At 41.3% G+C, this 15,289-nt stretch overlaps 1 protein-coding gene across 21 annotated transcripts in view; it reads left to right on the top strand.

Annotated features, from left to right (window-relative positions):
- Positions 1-15,289, top strand: part of SIPA1L2 (signal induced proliferation associated 1 like 2) — a 231,545-nt gene that overhangs the window by 76,407 nt on the left and 139,849 nt on the right. The window contains exon 3 of one of the 21 annotated variants that reach the window (XM_031659415.1): positions 12,731-12,891. The exons of the other annotated variants lie outside the window; for them this stretch is intronic. The gene's annotated coding sequence lies outside the window, so the exon portion shown is untranslated. The remainder of the gene's footprint in view (positions 1-12,730; positions 12,892-15,289) is intronic. 21 annotated transcript variants of the gene reach the window in all.

The raw sequence follows: 15,289 nt of genomic DNA, 5'->3' as shown, positions 1-15,289 counted from the left end.
TGAACTGTTGACAGTCTTCTGGGTTAACTATGGCTTGTCGTCTCTGCAGAATGCTATTCAAGGACATTGTTGCAATGTGGAGGTTGCTAGGGAAGCAACTTTTTAGTTAATACCCTTGTGAGCTAATACCTTTGTGATGGATAGATTTTTTTCTGTAATAGAGAATTTGCAGAATGGTTTTGTTTAGAAATGTTGTATTGTGCTTTCTAGGACTTAGAATGTAGAGTTCTCTATCTCCTGCTGTTCTGTCCTTTCATCCTTTCATTTATTTAGAATTTCCAAAGACTGCATAGGCTCTGTGGATCTTTTTTGAATCTGCTGATTTTTCCGTGAAGCTGATGTCATGGTCTGGACCTTTACTCTTACATATGCTAATTATTAGATTACATTTGGCTGTTGAGGCTTTGTTAGAGGGGGCTGAAGAAAGTGGATTGTTTATCAGCTGTCTGCTTTGTCTTAGACTTGGTGATACTTCAGTGAGAGCCTCTGTGTGGTGGAGCAGCTGGAGGTTCTTCACTCTGTTAATTAGGCATTTGGTTATTCTGTCTTGAGGAATTCTGGTTAGAAGTACACCTTGGGGAACCTGACTCCTCACTCCAGCAGGAGGTGATAAAGATCAGGCTGGGGTTATACTGCCCCGGGTTGGCTTTAGGGGGGCAAAGCAGGGCATTGTAAATAGAATTACATTCAGACTTAGCTCCACAAATACCTGCTCCCCCACTCTGGCTTCAGATTACCGGTAGAGGTGGACTGTTGAGTCTGAAACCTTTTTTCTGTTTAGTTTTGGGCACGGGAGTGGTGCAGCTGAAAGATAATGTTTGGGTGGTTTCATTTGTTCGAAAGAAGAGTCACTTGTTTTCTCAGAACTACTGAGAGTAGTGATGTGATTTAGAACCTAGAACTTTTTCAGATGTTTGTATTGTAACTGATTTTAAAGTAAAAGCCTCTGCCAACATTGAATAATTAATGTCCATAACTTTGTAAACTCAATTTCTTGTTTAACTTGTTTGCTTTTGTTCCATGGACAGTTATTGTAAGGAAGCAAGCCAAATACGTTACAGAGAGAAAGGGACATTTAATTTTGCTAATTACAGACACAAATGTGTGATGTGCAGATTCTTTCACTTAGAAATTCATTGTTGGAAGTTATTTCCTTATTGTTATTTTGATAAAAAATAATTGTACCCCTTTTAGCCTGTTAGATAAAATTAAACCAAGAAACTCCGTGGAATGCCTGGGAACAACACCCAACTTGCCAGCACAACAGCTGCAAGGCCAGGGCGCACACCAAACACGGCTGATGCAGATCCCATTTCTAGAAAGAAAACATCAGCACGTGTGTGATAGTGTCAAGATATCTGTGCGTTACATAAATATTGCTCTCCAGTTAAAATAAGTGGTTGTTTCATCTTCGTGACACCAGTGTTCTTGCAAAAGCAAACTGAAGGGAAATCTGCATGGTACCCTGAGAAAGAATAAAGGGAACTATTTTTAGGGTAGCATTGTGGAAAGACTTTTCCTGTTGAAGGCTTTGGAATTTGAGAGGCTGGATAAAGTAAGTTTGTTAAAAATAGGACTTTAAATGTAAATATTTTATTTCATAATCCCTTCTTTTAGCGCAGCCACTTAACCATATCCTTTCCTGTATGAGCATTTCTCCTTTGTATTGTGTCCTGTTATTGAAGTTTCAGACTGTCCAGCCACTGATGTGCTATGTCTCTCTTATAGATTGTTCTCCATTTGTCCTTCTCTTCTGGTTTGCTCTGACGACTGCATTTAAATAATTCTAGTGCTTGTTAACATTTATCTCAGAGACACAGACAGGAGATGAAGACAGAAATTTAAAACCAAATGTATCCATTTTGATTCTTAATAGTTACTCTGGTGGAAAAAATAACTTTTTAGAGATTGAAACCAATGTTGTGGAAAGATGTGTATGTTAATCTTGCCTCCTGCAGTAGTTTATAAACGTCCTGGAGTCAGGGCTCATGCCTTAGATACTTCTCATTGCCTACCATGGGGCCTTGCTGCTTGGTCAGTTCTTCATGCTTAAATGAAAGAATGAACATGGGTTATCAGAATTTTCATTTTGTTGATGGGTTTTGTGTTCTTTATGAGAAAATTTGTATTGATCACTTACAGATGGCTCACCTCTGTAATAAATATAAATATGTTTTTGTACTCTTGGAGTTTGTCTGATAATGGAGATAAATATTCACAAACTACAGAAAAGGCCGATTTTTAAAATGAGTTTTATGGTAGAAGAGGATTTAGATATATATTTTATAAGGAGAAGAAAACATTAAATGGATGCTCAGGGGTAAGAGTATAAATATAGGAGACAGTCGAATAGCTAAATCCTCTATCTAAATCCTGTGCTGGCTCCTTGCCTCCTGGCAGCCTGGCCACTTTCCACGTGTAGCTGAGACCAGAGACAACGTGTCACATAGTGATATGGGCAAGAGACACGAAACAGGGAAATACTGGGTAGAAGAGGGCAGTTCCCCAACAAAGGCCCCACCCCCAAGCCTGGAAACCCACAGCCCTAAGTGGGAACGGGCATTCCTGTTTTCATGCTCAAATGTTGCCTTTTGGCCCACTACATGCCCCATCCTGTACCCATATATAAACCTCAAACCCCAGGCTCCATGAGCAGACGGGCAGATGAAGAGAAGAGCAGAAGGGCAACAGAACAGTGCAGCAGAGGAGAGACGAGGAGGAGCATCTGAACCTCAAGAGAAATTTGGCTAGGGACTGTTGGGGAGGAGATCAGCCACTGGATGGCCAAACTCCAGAGGAAGATTATCCTCCTACTCTGCCCCCTCTCCAGCTCCTCATCCATCCTGCTGAGAGCCACCTCCACCACTCATTAAAATCCCTGAATTCACCATCCTTCAAGCCTCTGTGTGACCTGGTTCTTCCTGGACCCCAGACAGGAACCCGAGTACCAAGAGGGCACTGAGCTGGTTAACACTTAGGCCGTCTGCAGATGGCAGAGCTAAAAGAGCACTGTAGCCTGCCCACTGGGGTTTTGGGAGTCGCAGGCACCCACCCCAGATGCTACTGTGTGGCTGGAGCCCAAAAGAGCTCACCCTGGTTCCTGCACCTGCCCATATGTGTGCTCCCCCATCCATAAGGGGTGCCACCCCCCTGTCGCACATCCAGTGAAAGGGGTCAGGGAACTCTTCTGTTTTAAAATACAGGAATCTGCTTTTTATTTCATTAATGTTCTCTCTTTTATACCATATTTGCTAGATATAATCCTTTCACTTAAGCATTCTTTGATTCAACAGATGCTTATTGGCTGTGTGTGGTGGTTCTTGCCCATAATCCCATCATTTTAGAAGGCCAAGGCGGAGTTCAAGACCAACCTGGGCAACAGAGCAAGACCCCAACTCTACAAAAAACACAAAATTAACTCGATGTGGTGGCACACGCTTGTAGTCCTAGCTGCTTGGGAGGCTGAGTCAGAAGGATCCCTTGAGCCCCAACTATGATTGTACCACTGTGCTTCAGCCTGGGCAACAGAGGGAGACCCTTTCTCTGAAAAAGAAACAAACAGAAAACAAATATTTACTAATTACTTAGTCTGTGTCAGGCAAGTTGCCAGTTCTGTAAGTCAGTGAGAGCTGCCAATCTCCTGATTTCAACCTTTTACCTAAGAATTAAGAAAAACCTATAATGCCTGGTAAATGCAGTGTATAAGCATATTGTCGTCAGTATTAATAAAAGCTGACATTTAATCACTGCTTGCTCTTTGTGAGGCACTGGACACTAAATACTTGATATAAATCTAACCCTCTCTGGCTTAAAAACTTACTGTTCTCAGCTGAGCGTGGTGGCTCATGCCTGTAATCCCAGCACTTTGGGAGGCCGAGGTGGGTGGATCACCTGAGGTCAGGCATTTGAGACTAGCCTGGCCAACATGGTGAAACCCTGTCTCTACTAAAAATACAAAAATTAGCCAGGCATGGTGGTGTGCACCTGTAATCCCAGCTACTCAGGAGACTGAAGCAGGAGAATGGCTTGAACCCAGGAGGCAGTGGTTGCAGTGAGCCGAGATGGCACCATTGCACTCCAGCCTGGGGGACAAGAACGAGACTTCTTCTCGTGGGGAAAATAAATAAATAAATAAATAACTTTATTGTTCTCATGGAAAAGTTAAAATTCCTTGGCCTGGCTTTTAAGGCTCAACTCGTCAGCTAAACTATCACTCTGGCTTTAGCTTTTTAGAAGGCTTTTACAGTTCACAGGAATCTGAATCATTTGCTGCAGCACAGCCCTTCAGCCCTGCTGCTCTGTGGGGCTGTGGGCAGCCTGGAGCGCTCTGCCTCCTCCCTCTGCTGAGGCTGGAGGGTCTTTCCAGGCCTTCTTCTCACCTCCCCCACTGGGGCCTCTCTCCTTCCTGGAAGTTCCCACCGTTCTTCTTGGGAGTACTACTGCTTTGTCAGTTTGACATATTGTCCTTCGTTTTTTAAGATTTTTCAAAATCTCCTGGCTCATCCTCAGTTAGTTAGTTGCTAAACTAGTTTGTTATTAGGCCTCCCCAGTGAGCAAGGAGCAGTAAACCTACTAGCAGCCAATATTCCTTAGATACTGGGTGTTGAAGTTGTGAGGGCTCCTCTCTTAGGTATTTCAGGTCTACCCCTTTTCTCTTACAGATGGAGAAAGAGCTGGTTCCGGGTCATATAATAAAAACAACTGATTTTAGGGGAACATGGCAGACGGGACTAAACCGGTGTTTTGTGGTTTTCGTTTTTTGGTTTTGGAGTGCCTATTAGGTCCCAAACACATGCATTCTATTATCTCATCTAATCTTCCTATCAACCCAACTGTTTGCTTCATTAAGTCTTTACAGATGAGAAAACAGACATAGAAACGCACAGTAGTTTGTCTGGGGCCACCTAGTAGCTAATAGATGGTGGGAGGAGGATTGCCATTCAGGCTTGACTTTTTTCCAGTCTTTGCTGTTTTCACTCCTGGTTGGTCTTGACCTGTCTCCTCACTCCCAGTCCGTTGGTTCTGTTTCATTGTCCTCAATTACATTCTCTGCTTTAAACCAGAACCTAGTGAGTTGACTTAGCAATACCTCTTCCATGTTGCTCTTCCCCCTTTTTTCCATTTAAAATATTCTTGAATATTTCAATAGTCTTCACTATTTTAAATAACAGTTTGGAAAGAGGACTTTAGTGTTTCTGTTTTATAAAGCCCACGCACCTCTCAAGTTTTCTGAATGCGTCACCTCCCCCAGGGGAGAGGAGTTGCCAGCCTTGGTTCTGTTGTCTGCATTATGAAGACAGTAGTGTTGGATACCTTTAAATGAGATTAACGTTGCTGCTACTGCTGCTGCTGCTGCTAATTTTGATCATAGTAGCAAAAACAGCCACAATTATTAATGCTCCAAAAGGCAGAATCAGCTGTTTTTCCAAATGTTGTTCTGATTTATGTAATGGTGTTTAACTGCTTTTCTGGTTGAAAATATTGCTGCTGTCAGGATTATTTGTTATATAAATGAAGGTGGCTGCACAGACTCTTTGGTTGGCAATCCTATTTGCTTATGTTTAAGCTATCCTTGTATTGAAATTTCTATATTGGTTTGAAAATAGATAGTAATTAAGTCTGACTTGTGGGTGGCTGGATAAGAACGTTCATATTTAAAATACTGAGAAATGCAAATATTTGACTAGATATAATGCCGCCATACATCCTGCACTAGATCATGGTTACTTAAACCTTCTGTTGAGCTCTTAGACAGATGGTCTTTTGAGTAATGAACACCCTCCTTTGAATACACCCTCCTTTGTGCCATTTGGTAAACTAATGAAGTAGCATTATTAATAAGTATTTCGTGCAGCAACCACAACAAAAATCTGAAATGGATGTGGGTAGTTACAGTTTAGAAAAATTTTGAGTTCTGTCTTACAGATAGTTAAGTGTGTAATCCCTCTTCAGGCATTTGATCAGCTATTCTCTATTTCTACTCAGAAATGAAAAAGAAATTCACTGTCACAGTTATCACCATCGCACTCTATTTATTAAGAGTCCCTGTCTGTGGGTGACCAGGCTTCAGAATGATTGTAGAGCACCATTCTTTTTGCCTGCTGGTTATTATAATCTAAGGCAGCAGTGGTACAGTCAATTAGCAACATAAGCAAAATACAAATGATCAAGAAAAGTAATATTGACTAGTGATTTTTACAACAGAACTTGAAATGGAAGTTGGATCAGCAGATTTTTCAATTTCAGAAAACGCTTGGTTTTTCCTCCCTTATTTGTGCCTCAGATTCCTCTCCTCAGTACCCCCCTCCGCCAATTTTAGGTGAATAGTGGTACCCTGCCTCACTCATTTATAATCATTAGGGAAAAAGTGTCCCACTTACGGAAATTTCCCACATAATATGAGCTCCCGTCAACATCAGATAACATGCTGATTTCAACCACTTTGTGTGTTAACAATTCTTACGAGTTTTCTTACACTACCTGGCTTCTTCTCTACCAACTGCTTAGTGGTGAGCTTTAATTTTATATACCTTTTCTACAACCTTGAGGATTTGGCTTTCAGATCTCCTCTTTGGGATTAATTAGAGAAAACCACTGGGAAGAGTGACAGGCAGGTTGAAAAGGATGACAGTGTAAGACTAGGAACATCTGCAGGCCTAAGAGGAAGAAAGGTGGGTGGTCAAAGAGGAAGGTCCTGTGTCAGCTAAAAGGAGTGCACTGGGAGGTAGTCCAGGCAGGCTGGAAGTGAGGGCAGTGGAATGGGGACTTTGCTGGCTGCTCCTGTCACCTCTGGTTGGGGGAGACCTCACTTGAGTTGTGTGGAGGACAGGGTGCTGGCGGTGCAGGCCCAGCATGAAGGCTCCGTGTCCCTTTTGGTGTGCAAATCCTGACCAGTAAGAGGAAACTCCTCCTTCTGTTTCCCAGGTTATTTCTTGCAGAATCTCCTTTTTCAGTGTTATTCAAGCCTCTGGCTGTACACCAGCCCCTTGGGCTCTCCAGAAGCTTCTGCTCCTTCCTGCACAGCTGGCCTTGGCCTTTCCACTTCTGGACCTCATCTACCACTTGCTTTCCTCCCTTGTCCTTGCATGGATCCTGCTCGCTGTCCCTTCATGTCTTTACATAGGCTGCGTCCCCTGCCTGGATCCATGCCATCCCTCTGTGATGTATTCTGTCCTGTCCTCATGGTTGGTCTGGGCTCCCTCTGTTCAGGGGAGCTCAGTTCCTGTTGGATTGGAGTTTGCAGTTTACACTACCCCCCAGGCTGTGGGAGGCCTTGCAGTGTCCCTCTTTTCACGACTCCTGCAGTGCTGGGTGTGTTATCTGCCTTCAGGTAGGGGTGTTAGTATATATTTATTGAAAGAGTAAAATAATGAAGTATATTTATTGAATTTTTTAGTACATATTTATCGAAAGAGTAAATGAATGAAGTACATTGAACTTACCATTGTTTGGGTTTGTAAAACAAATATTTTGTCTTCCATGAGTCTTAGTATTGTGGGAAGGTGGATACTAAACAATAAAGACACTTTGGGTTCCACACTAATTATGAACTGAGACAAGTATGTACAGAGGTTGGAAGCAGAAGGAGGTGGGAGGTTGGAAGCAAATGGAGGTGGCAAATACGGTTGTTTGTAGTCTGAGAATATCCCCTGGGGAGTCAGGGTGGCTCTTCAGCTGTGTTTGCTTATCATACCAAGCCTGCCTCTTGGGAGCTGCAGAAGGAAGCCGTACAGTTCTCGAATCTGTGCTTTATAGAATCCATTAGAACCCTTGGAGATTTGGGCTCTGCCTCTAGCACGTTCATGATTACTATAGTAATCATACTAGTGTTTGTTTTTCTTTTACTCAAGTAATTGTAGAAGAGCCTGTCTGTAAAAAGTGGATTATGTAATTATTTCTCTAGAAAATTGGCTTTCTACTTGTTCTTGGGATTAGTGTTTGAGAAGACTGGGAATCACGTTTTGGGACAGCCCGTTGTGTGTCAGGCCACAGTGTGTGCTGTTGTGTACCAGGAGGCCACCTTTGCACAGCACAGACCTTGAAGCTGCCGCTGAGAACAGTTTCTTGTGCCTTTGTCACTGCATTCCCAGTCAGCCACACCCAGCAGGTTAGGGATCTTTACTCATGTTTATTATTCTGAAGAAGACTGCTTAAAGCTTGAGGGATTTGGAAATGAGATGTGTACTGGGTGAGATAACGTTGGCTAATCACTTATCAATAGGAATTGTTTCATTAACCGCCGTAGAGGCCTCTGAAAGTCTTTGAATAATTTAGGATTTGGATGATAGCAGTGCTGGTGTTCTTCCCTAGATTGGTAATTTTCAAACTTTTTACTTTTTATCACTCTTATCTGCCCTACCCTGCCCCCATCCAGCCCCCACCCCCAGCCACAGTGATCATTAGGGCACATTTTGAATACTGTGAAAATGATGGCTCTGGAAACACCCTTGAATAGAATGAGACCTGTGATTCTGCCCCTAGGGCTTTCCTGATTGTTACATGGGACCACCTTACCCCAAATGGTTATTTCATCTTGGGAGGGTTGCGTTCCCATATCCCAGGGCCACTCAGACGTGATTTGGGGAAGAGCTGTGTATACCAGTCTCCTCCCTGTTACTTATCCCAGCTGCTGTGTGTTCTGCGTAAAAAAATACTGGATTTGTTTTGTCAGGGGTAGGGGGCAAGAGTTAATTTTATTTATTATTTATTTAAAATTCTGTTTATTTGGAGAGATATATTCACACTGTCTAAAGCATAGCCAGCGAAAAGTTCTTCCCCACCCTCTGCCCGCCATCCACTTCCTTACGGTATTACTAGTATTAGCAGTTTATTTGTATTACTGGTTTCTTGTGTATCCTTTCAGAGATTTCTTTTGCACAGTCAAGCAGGTACTAATTTACATTCTACAATTTGCCAGTGCTCTATCACGCTTTAATGTGGCCAAGCTGTTCCTTCTACCTGGAGTACCTTTGCCTCTTCTCTCCACCTGGCAGACCTCCTCCTCATCCTTGAGGATCTGATTGTTCGTTTCTTCTGAGAAGCCTTCCCGACCAGCCCCACCCTGACAGGTGGCTGTTTTCTTCTTGATGCATTCATAGTGCTGTGCAGTTACAGCTTTCACTGTATCGCTATCAACATGTCTTAATGCATGTCTTTTCCCTTTACTAGACTTGTTTTTAGGAACTGAGCTGTTGTATTCCAGAATGCCGACTGTCCTACACAGTTCCTGAAACAGCCTAGACATTTAGTCAATGAACAGAATGAACTGTGTTCATTAGTGCACTACTTTGTGTTTTTTTGGTGGAACTGTGTTCAGTTTGCCACGCAGAGTAGGTTAGAGCGTGTCTGTGATTACCCCAGGCATCTCTTCAGAGTCGAGTGCCATGTTGTCTGGTACCTGTGTGCCATCATTTAGTGCCGTTGATTGCCCCACTGGACAGTCTCCCTGTTAAATCTTACTAGACAGAATGGGAGGTTCATAAAGTGTATTGACTCTTACTAAAGAGGAGTGGGCCATAAAACCCTTTCGTAAAAGTAGATGAAAAATGGTAAGTCAATAAAGGTGAAGTCTTGGCATCATAGTGGCCTTTTAGGGTTTTCTTTCCTCTCTCTTATGGAGGCCAGTAGAAAAATCCTTTATCTAGAGAAGAGAAGAAGGTGAAGGGATGTCTTTACATGCAAAAGTAAGGTTATGTTGTGTAACTGGCTGGCTGCCTAGGAAATGTGGAGTGCATTTTCTTGTCTTCAGTCTATTACAATTTATCTATCCAAATCACTCTAGCTTTCTTTAGCCTCAAGATTTCGACAGGACTCCAGGTGTACTAGAAGATTAAAATGATGCTTTTCTGTAATCTGCACGTTCCTAACACGTTGTAATGACAACATGCCTGCCGATTGTGCCTACATCAGTGACACCAGAAAGAGAAGGGAAGAAAGAAACTTCTTGGTCTGTCAATAATTTACATTCTGTTTAGCAATTCTGCATAAAGATCTGCATCTATATGGTTAACTCTTAAAGGAAGCTGTAACTTATTTAAAGAAGTAATACAGATTTTTATTTATTGACAGGGAAAGATATTAATACATTAGTTGAAAAATATTATAGAATATTATCGCATATATGCTATTATGTAATCCTGTTACTGCTAAATTACAAACATTAAGAGAATTATATGTGAATTAGAAAACTAGAAGGCTGTATATATCAGACTGTTAATAATGATTGAGAAAAGTGTTTTCTTTCTCAAGACTGTTTGAATTTTTAAAAAACAGTTATGTTTTATCAGAGTAAAAAGCTATGAATTTTTCAACTTATTAGTAGGAAAAACAGTCCAAGAACAAGAGGTTAGTAAAAGAAATAGACAAAAATCGTAGCTTCTCTAAGGGTGGTAGTATTACGTGTGATTACATACTTATTCTTAAGTCTTATAGTTTTGTAATGTAAGTAGATTACTTTCATAATTAAAACCAAACAAAGCCAACTGTGGTTCTTCTAGGGCGCTTAGGCGCCCACACGGAGCCTAATAGATGTGTGAGTCAAGAGCTTTAATTCAAAGTTTTAAGCCAGATGTGAAAAACAAGTAATGTGTCTAATAGAAAGTTAGAAAATCATATAGTCAGTAAGTGTAGCTTGTTTGTGGCCAGGTTTAAGTCCATGTGAAGGCTGTGCTTTTTCAGTGCTGTGCTTCAGGGAACCTTGTACAAGAGTTGACACTTCGCATTGCTGAGTAGTCTGGTAAAAATTGAGGCATTAAAATTGCTATCAGATTTTTTGTAATTTAAAAAAACATTCTTACAAATCGAAATATTTTATTTTAGTATGATATTGGCTCCTCTGCTGCTTCTGTAACCATCCACCACTTTGCCTGGTTTTTTCCTCAGGAAGACAAGACATGAAAATGAGCAGACAGTTGTGTCACTGGGCCTGTCCCGTTTACAGGTGTTTAATTCCTATTAATGCCTTTAAAAAGAATTCATATGCTGGATTCAGAGCGTAGGAGACTTTATGCCCCTATACAGTGATTGTCTGCCTTAGTGAACAGGGGATCTGCTTTCGGAGCTTTTTTGATTGTGATAATAACAATGATGAAGTTGTAGGCATCTGGTGCTTATCTGTCTTTTTGTGCAAGAAGACTTGGCTGTGTTGTGCCTTAGGTATCTTTTATTTGCTAGTAAAATAGGTGGCTGCAGGGCAGGGATGTTCCAAGCAACCTTTGTATTATTTTCTTCCTTCCCCCCCCCCCACCCCCGCACATTTCTTAATCACTTTGACCAAGCCTCTGTCTAATATGTTAGAGCAGATGCTCTTTTTGAGAGATAAAGATCATTATTGGCGTTCAAACACTTTTATATTAGAAAGTCATTACAGCCGTTAAATAATGTAAAATATTGCCTATTTCCCAAGACATCTCAGAATGTGGAAGTAGTTCAGTGCTTACTCCATGCATTTCAATGCTTATTCCATGAATAAGAGGATAATAAAAAAAGGAAGGTTTCTGTTGGGGGGTACATAAGTACATGCACATGTGTTTGTCTGTACCTATGCCCATATTTAAAACATTTGTCGTGAAAATATTAACCGTAATTTTAGAAATTCCAGTCTTTCTGAAGTACAGTTGACTGGAACGATGTGAGAGTTAAGGGCACCAACCCCCTCCCTACAAAATTTACTAATGGCTTATTGTTGTTTGGAAGCATCCTTAATAATATAAACAGTCAATTAACATTTTATATTTTATATGTTTTGTTTTTGAGACAGGGTGGAGCCCTGTCACCCAGTCTGGAGTGCATTGGCGCAATCATAGCTCACTGTAGCCTCAAACTTCTGGGGTCAGTGATCCTCTCACCTCAGCCTCCCAAGCAGCTAGGACTGCCGGTATGCGTCACCACTCCTGGCTAACTTTAAAAATTTTTTGTAAAGGTAGGGCCCCCGTGTTGCCTAGGCTGGGCTTCAACTCCTGGCCTCAGGCTATCCTCTCTCCTCAGCCTGAGATTATAGGCAGCTTGAGCCACTGCACCTGGCCCATTGTATGCATTATATACTGTAGTCCTGCGTTACAGTAAGCTAGAGAAAGGACAATGCAAAAATGTATTTACTGTTCATTCAGTGAAAGTGGATCATATAAAGGTCTTCACATGGAGTAGGCAGAAGAGGAAGAGAAAGGGGTAGCAGAGGTGGAAAAGGTGGAGGAGGTGGAAGGGGCTAGGAGAGGCAGGCACACTCAGTGTAACTTACTGAAAAAAATATGTTAAAAGTTGACCCATGCAGTGCAAACCCATGTTCAAGGGCCAGCTCTGTTGATTCACTTGAATCATGACAAAAAGTGTTTTAGTAAATCATGCAAATTAATGTTTGTATATGATACATTTCGATTACTAGTTAAAGAGACCTAGGTGAAAATATAGTAAGGATAGTAGCAAGGCTTTGCTCTGTGCATCTCTTGATTCGATTTACATAGCAGCATAGTCACAGGCTGTCCTGTGGAAGACAGTGACTGGTTGTGTTAGATACACTGTGCAATGAGAGACCCTTCTAGTACAGATTAAGCCTCATGAAGGCACACAAATTTATAAAATTACTTAAAATAGCTTGTTGAAGATTCTTGGAAAACTTAGCTGTTTTTCTGAATCTGAGGGAATTAGTAGGTGGCAAAGCCTGATTTTTGTCATGTGCAAATACCAGTGTGTACAAACAAGGCATGTTCCATTCATAGTCTTACGCTATTTGCAGACACATAGAGAGGAGTATATATGAGCGAAAGGAATGTGCAGTTCCTCACAGGGCTCAGCTGGGCCCTGGAGACGAAGTGGGAAGACCCAGACTACCAGAATTACATGAGATCCTGTAACCACAAATACCTTGCCAGTGCCTTAGAGCATAGCCGACCTGAGGTAAGCGCATTTTCTTTTTCCTTCACTCTGTGGGGTTTGGCCTCAGTTCCTTTAACTTAGTCCCTGACCTCTTGGGTAGTAGGAAGTACAGTTGTTTGGAGTCAGGTTTGGAGGGCCCTGATTGCTAGGTTGGGAAATTTGCTTTTTATTTTGTGGCAGAGGGGAAATGAAAATTTTTGCAGGTTTTGAAAGACTGGACATGAACAGATACATGTTTATGAACGTTATTCTGGTATCCTGTCTTAAAACTAGAGTAGATATTCTGGTATCCTGTCTTAAGACTAGAGTAGATGCATTTTAGAACTTTGTGATCAATACCCACTGTATATGAGAGTGCACTTTGCATAAAGTAAATGCATCTTATTTGAGCTACTAGAAGTGAGTAATTTCTGGTAGATGAAATGCCCACATCTTTAAGCATCTTTAAGCATGGCATATAGATGCAGGCGATTGTGCCCTATCGCCTCAGTATCCCTATGTTGAGTATCTTGGAAATAATTGTATTGAGGAATAACTAAATTAATAATTACTTAAAATAATCATTTTTCAGGCCGAAGAGGAATTAGTATATATCGCGGAGCGACTTTCCCAGGGTTACATAAGTAGATGGTAGCAGTCCGGTCCTAGTTGTATGTATCATACTGGTAACTTTAAATCCTTACATCATTCACTACAAATGCTGAATATTCAGAGACACTTTTATGTATCAGATGTAATCTTGTACAAAAACAGGAATAAAAATACTGTGCGTCTTCTGTTAAGGGTTTGATAGGTATTTTTAAAACTATACAGATTGAGAGAGAGAGAGAGAGAGAGAGAGAGATTTAAGGCTCAGCCCAAGATTTAACATTCTTTCCCTGCCCCAGTTCCCCCTCACAAATTACTTTTTTTTTTTTTTTTTAAATCTATGGGATCAAGCCAGTCCTTGCCGCCCGATTGTAGAAATGTGGTCTACTCTTGTCAGGAATGCTCCTGGAGAGGGCTTATTCGAGAGGGTGTACTGAAAACTGGGTTTCGGAAGGTCTTAATGTGTTCTTCTTTCATTCATTCTTTCTTTTTGTTAAATATCAGTAAAAAGCATCAAATGAGCGGGTAAAGTTGATGGGGAAGTCTAAGTTTAAAACACTTGTACTGTACAAGAACCAAAATACCGACTTACTGTCTTAACTCAGAAATGCAGATATTATCAAGAAAAGAATTTAGGACTTGTTCAGCATCAGTGAACCTGGAGTTTTGGGGGAAAAATAAATTATCTATCTGGTTTGTTAAAGCCTTATTTGCACTTGGGCCTTAGAGTTCAGGAAACCCATGGAACCTACTGTTAAAGGTTTTAGGTCTTCCTTATTTTCAAATGGTATTTTGTTAAATATACCTAGTAGACTATCTAGAGCTATTTTCTTGTTGAAAATAGTAAATTATTAATAAGTGGCAAGCCCAGAAGATATATTCTCTTACTTTATTTTATTTTATTTATTTTCTGGAATACATGTGCAGATTTGTTACGTAGGTAGACGTGTGCCATAGTGGTTTGCTGCACATATCAACCCATCATCTAGGTATTAAGCCCAGCATGCATTAGCCATTTATTCTGATGCTCTCCCTTCCCCTGCCCCTCCGACTGGCCCCAATGTGTCTTGTTCCCCTCCCTGTGTCCATGTGTTCTCATTGTTCAGCTCCCACTAACAAGTGAGAACATGTGGTGTTTGGTTTTCTGTTCCTATGTTAGTTTGCTGAGGATAATGGCTTCCAGCTCCATCCATGTCCCTGCAAAGGACGTGATCTTGTGCCTTATTATTAGAGATACATTCTTAAAGACTTGATATAACAAACAACACACAGTGAGTGCTCTGTAAGTTAATGGCAAGGTGCCTGATGAAGGCATTGACTATTGCTTATAATAATAATGATAATTCTGGTCAAATTTTAAATGTTATCACCATATTTCGCCAACTAGATCCATATTCTTTCCTTTCTCTCTCCCTCTTGCCTTTGCCTGATTTCTTGTTCTCTAGACCCAGTTTTTTTCTTGCATGTTTCTGTTTTTTCCCCAGTTGCCTGCCCTTCTCCCTTTCCTTCCATTCGAAATCTTTCTGCTGTTCTCTCCTCTAACACTTATGGAATTTGCTAGAGATACCCCTGCTTGGCCTTTTCCTGACTCACTTGAGTGCCCTCTGACTGTGAATTCCTTCCCTCAATCAGAGGGAATGGGCAATGGAGGAAACAGGTGTTGAAGAGTCAGAACCAATGAAGGTTTGCAAAGAGGCTGTCATGGGAGAGGCTGGTTCAGTGAAATGAAGACACCAGTTTGAAGGTGCCACTTCATTGCTATCTTGCTTTCAGTGTTGATGCTTTCTATCTGAAGTTGTTTTTTTTTTTTTTTTTGAGACAAAGTCTTGTT

Source organism: Papio anubis, chromosome 1 (assembly GCF_008728515.1).
Source record: "Papio anubis isolate 15944 chromosome 1, Panubis1.0, whole genome shotgun sequence".
Classification (NCBI taxonomy): Eukaryota; Metazoa; Chordata; class Mammalia; order Primates; family Cercopithecidae; genus Papio; species Papio anubis.
The sequence above is the reverse complement of the archived record's forward strand: the minus strand, read 5'-3'. Positions and strand labels throughout refer to the sequence as shown.